Consider the following 5,639-nt stretch of genomic DNA (forward strand, 5'->3'; position numbering starts at 1 on the left):
AGAATGATCCCCCGTCTACATGAGTTCAAGGAGGAGACGTCTGTGGTCAGGGATTAGTCATTGGCCCCATAACTTATATGAGTCCAGTTACTGGCAGTGCAGGTAGCAATCTCCTGACTGGCTACTCTTCCCACTCTCACCATTTGTCCTGGTCAGTTTGGTAAATGACACTGGCTTTCGTACAATGGCAACAGCAGTGCCACACGCATCACACACAGCTTCTACCCAGCACCGACAGATGAGCTGGGATATCAACAGCACCTCTCACTCCTGCTAAATCATCCAATTCTATGGATTATCTCCTTACATGACCAGTTTCCTATTTAAAATTATTTTTAAAAAATTATTTAATTATAGGAAATTTAAAACACAATAAAATTTTTAAATCATTCTGACATTCCCCCATTTTTACATTACCAGCACATATTCATCTGATTTTAATCATTAATCTCCTTTTCCACTCAAATATCACAGATGCTTTTCCTATACATTTATTTTAATAATTGTATAATGTTCCTTCAAATTAGCAAGTCATAGATCACCTAAACTATCTCTATTATTAGGCACTTATGTTATTCCCAATGTTTACCATCATAAACCATGTTTTTATGAATATTTGTGGTTTTACACATTTTGAAATATAACCTTGAAATGGAGCCCCAGTTCTGGGATTAACAAAGCAAAGGTTTAATGATTTTATTGATTTTTGAAAAAGTTATGGCAGTTTATAAGGCCCCAACAAAGGTATTATTAGTTCACTTTTTCACAGTATCTTTGTCAAAATTGAATATACTTCTTTGTTTTGTTTTGTTTTCATATGCTCTTATTAATTTCAGAAAGAGGAAGCAAGAGGGAGAGAGAGACAGAAACATTATAAGAATCATTGATCGTCTGTCTCCCATACGCCCTTTACTGGGGATCAAACTCGAAACCCAGGCATGTGCCCTGACTGGGAATTGAACCGTGACCTTCTGGTTCATGGGTCAAAGATCAACCACCAAGCCACACCAGCCAGGCTACTTCTTTGTTTTTGCTAAATACATAAGTAAAAAGCAATCCCTTTCCTGATACTTTGATGTTCACTCTCCAAGTATATTCACAGTAAAACATCTTAAAAACAGAAACTAGGAAAGCTGCAAACAGCCAGAATCTGGAAAGACTAGTACACAAAACGATTACAACCAGTCAACATCCAATTACAGAGTGTCCACGGTGTGCCAGGCCATAAATGAGCACTTCATACAGGCACCTCATCCCACCCTCAGAACTCTAGACACTACAGTTGTTATTATCAGTCCCATTTCTTTTTAGGAAGGAGCTGAGGGCCAAGAAATTCAAGGTCAATTAGTCATTTAACATATACTTATTAAACATCTCTATATACCAGAGGTGAAGAAAGAACCAATAAATCCGGATCACTAAATAATAACAATTTATTTGATTATTTGATTAAATATATGCACACGATGGGGAAAATCTGGAAAGATGTGTCACAAAATGTTAAGAACTATAATGTTTGAGTAAAGGCTGACTTTTATTTTCTACTTTGTTCTTCCATTTTGTTACAGTGAACACTGATTATATTTGTAATCATAAAAACATTTCTGAAAAGACAAAGGCTCCGCCTTCAAGGGATTCATAGTGAAGAAGAGCAGACACGTCAACAGCCTGCTCAGCTTCAGACAACTCATCTGTGATAAGGGCAGATTCCCACTGCAAGAATTCCAAACCCCTTTTCATCTTCCCTCCCCGATACTGCCGCTGGCGACATATTCATTTGCCTGGAGGTTTGTTTATTTTTATTTTGTTCTATGGCAATTACAGTATAGGCTTGAGAGGGCACAGCCAACGATACAATCTGAAGGATTTGCCTCTGGTGGCCTCATCCAAGGCTGCTGATGGCCCTCCCTCCTCCTCTTTCCACCCACAGAACTTTTTGCAAAAGGAAATGTGGAAGTGATGCCTGTAAGCATTTTATCTGATACCCTGGCCTCTGAGGAGCTGTTTCAGATGCAATTAAGTGCTTCTAGAATGTTCCTCACACAAATTGCGTTTTACCTGCCCTATCCCTTAAATTTGAAATATTCTACCTATTGGAGAATGATAACTATATCATCCGAACACTGCAGCTGGTGCAAGTCCAAAGGGACTCTCCCTCCTGATCTAATTGGTTCATCTGAAAAAGAAATATTCAGTGATAGCCTAAGATCTCACAACCTGCCCCTCTCAAATACCCCCTCAGCCATAAAATTTGAGTTTTGATATATATACACCCATGATTGATTTTTTTGCAATCCTACAGCAATAGTCTCCTGGGGATAATTAGAACTCTTTTGATTTCTCTAACTTTGTCAATGATTTTAGTCTCTATCCATATAATTGGGTTAGGGACCGTGGCCAATACGACTACATTCCTGACAGTCCTTACAGCAGTGAGCCCGGAGTGAGTAATGAATAAACACTGACCAGCAGATTAAGTGATTGCTGCAACTGGGTTTAGGAGATCTTTTTTTAAATCTTAAAAACAATATAGATAATTATTTTTCTACTATAAACCATAAAATGATTAACTAAATCTTACAGTTATTCAGCAACAAATTCTGCCAAATTTCTTGTTTTGGTTGCCTTTCTAATATTTTTCCTGCCCTCCACCTCCCTCCCCTACTTGATCCAGAATGGAATTCTTAATTACTCAGTTGCAAAAGCAACTGAAGCCTAAATGTGATTTGAGGTCCATTTTGGACTGTTTTATGTCCCTGTCCTCCTTTATTCAGTTCACTTTCTGTACAAAATATTATTTCTCATCAAAAGTCTGTGTCAATTAAAGTCACTCTCCTCAAACTAAGAAGCAACACAGGAGCCTAACAAGAGGGCGTGTGATTTAGAACAAGGGTGACTTGAGCTCACGTCTTCACACCATAGCATGGCTCCCTCTGCTTATTTTTTTCTTTCGTAAGCCCAAGTCTTGCCTTCCCAAAGAGAAAAGAGATAAGAAGCGGTGAGCAATAGGGGCAGTGGGGAATAGGATGGTAGAGAGACAATCCCCTGGTGGCGGGATTCCGGATCTGAATGGACTCACCATGGAAATATCTCACTATGGAAGGTAAACTCATTCTGGAAACATTGCACTTGGCTTAGGTCTAAACTCTCAATGCTGAGAGCTGAATTTAGTTGTTACAGGTCTGAGAACGGTATATGAGGACTCAAAAAATTCAAGAAAAAGGTTGTCCCACATACATTCTTCAGGCTCAACTTCCTCAGCCCCTGGCTAGTGTCACAGTGGCTGGCACTCTGGCCAAGGCCACTGTGGGCATTAGGGCCACACACTGGTGCTGTCCCATGGTGTGGTTGCTGAGGGCAGTGATGACCAGGGTCCCTCGAATGATGAGGACACCCAAAGCATCATCTGTGCCACTCAGCTCCTTCCCATGTGTGCACCAGGCGGTGTTCACCCCAGGGGTCCCACCCCACACCTCCCAGCTTCTGGAGGAACATACCCCTCCTGCAGTCGGTCACCAAAATGAGAAGAAAAAAAAAGAGAGAGAAAGAAAAGAATGAAGGAAAGGGGAAATATAAGAAAGAAAATGGAATCTTGAATTCATGCATAAATGGAGCTTTCCCCTGACCCACGATTGAAGGGTTACAAGATTTACAAATGGGAATGAGATTTGAGTTTTTGATCAAGTGCCACATTAAGGGCTACCACCATTGTGAATATCTAGCAAAAACCCATGAAAAAGTTTTTTTCACCTTCAATGAGGGATATTTCTGGGGTTATTGTTTCTATTTATAAATGGAATTATTTGAAACATATGTACCTTGGATAAAGAAGAGAAATATCAGCCTCTAAAAGAAAGATTGTATGCTATTCATTAAGACCAGTGATAAATATAAGCGACAATCTATTTTAAAGCAGCTATTTAAATCATAGGCATTTCCAAAGGCAAATAGTGTATTGAGGTACACATATGTGGTTATAAAACAAGTGTTTTCATATTTTGTAGAATAAGTATATTTGGCCAATTTCACACAAAACAAAATATCATAGGGCAATTTAATTTTCCCAAGGACATAGATTTTTCAACCTCACATATAAAATTTCATATTTCAAAATGTCCTTTAGTAAACTCAGTTCAAAATAATGGTAAAAAGATACCAGGTATCTAGCATCTAAGATACCAGGTAACAGCATCTAAAAATCAAAGTCTAAAACAGGAACATATCCACTGGCAGCTGTAGCTTTTGCCCCAACTCATCCCCACCTGTTCACTTCATCTGTAGCTTTTCTTGGATTCAGCTCCTTTTCCTCTACCTCACACCTCTCCCTGCACCATCACTACAAACCCATTCTTTTTGTTATTGTTGTTAATGTTCACCCAAGAGTATTTTTCCATTGATTTTTTAGGGAGAGTAGAAAAGAGAGGGAAAGACATCGATTGGTTGCCTCCTGCATGCGCCCCAACCAGGGCCCGAGCCGTGGAGGAGCCTGCAACCAAGGTACATGCCCTTGACCAGAATCAAATCTGGACCGTTTGTTCTGCAGGGCGACGTTCTATCCACTGAGCCAAACCCATTCTTACCACCCACAAGCCGTACAACTTGCCCAGACTTCAAGCTTTCAACAATGCCAGCCCTTTGTGTCTGCCTTTTGTCTAGGGCACCCTACATAATATAGGTTATATTTGTCATATATTGACTTTATATATTTATTATGTCATATTTACATATAAGTATACATAATGTCACCCCAATAGTGGGTGCTGCCTCTCAAAACACCACATTCTAAACTCATAATTCTGTCCATTTGGGCTCCTAAGTTGTGTAAAATAAGCTATCTGATTTATCTTATATCAAATTTGTAAATCTTCCATTTTGAAATTTCTGTAGCAAAAATAATAATAATGATGGGCTATCTTTCATCTACCACTTAAGTCACATCAGAAACGATTCCTATCTATCTTCTCATTTAATCTTCACACAACCCCATAAGTGGCATCCTCAGAGTATGCCTCACTTGGAGTTACTAGTTAGTGATACAAATATGAGTTCCAGACCCAGTGAGCCATGCTCTGGGGCCCTCCTCCCAGTCGCTGCACTATAAAACAAGTTGGGCTATTTGAAACATTATGTACCTTGGGTGAAGAACATAATCTGATAAACAGCTGAATAACTGATAAACTCCTGATACTACCACAAAGTGTGACCACACAAAACAGGAACATAGCAAGCAAATCAACCCAGAATAATTATTTTCTTGGCATTTTAATTATACCTTTGTTTTTCTATCAGTAATAAACACTTGAGTAAATACACTACTTCACAACTGCCCTGACTGTTCCTTTTCCGGGCCTCAACCAAAAGTAAATATTACCAACTTGCAGTTCTGGAATCCTGGGTGTATGATACCTTTAAGAGTATCATGGGACCACTCAATCCACTGCCTTGAAAATAAAATGATTTCCTGCTAGAAATGATACACAGCCAGTAAAATAGATGAGAGATGGAGCACCGAGTGAGCTTCCTAAACCATAAATCAGATGAGATCGCTTTCAAGTCCAAGTCCAGACAAGGCTTTCCAGCCAGTGGAGATCCAAGTCCTCCCAGATCCAGTTCCGTCCCTCGCTCTCTGGTTTCCTGTC

The sequence above is a fragment of the Myotis lucifugus genome, unplaced genomic scaffold (genome assembly GCF_000147115.1).
Source record: "Myotis lucifugus unplaced genomic scaffold, Myoluc2.0 scaffold_68, whole genome shotgun sequence".
NCBI lineage: Eukaryota > Metazoa > Chordata > Mammalia > Chiroptera > Vespertilionidae > Myotis > Myotis lucifugus.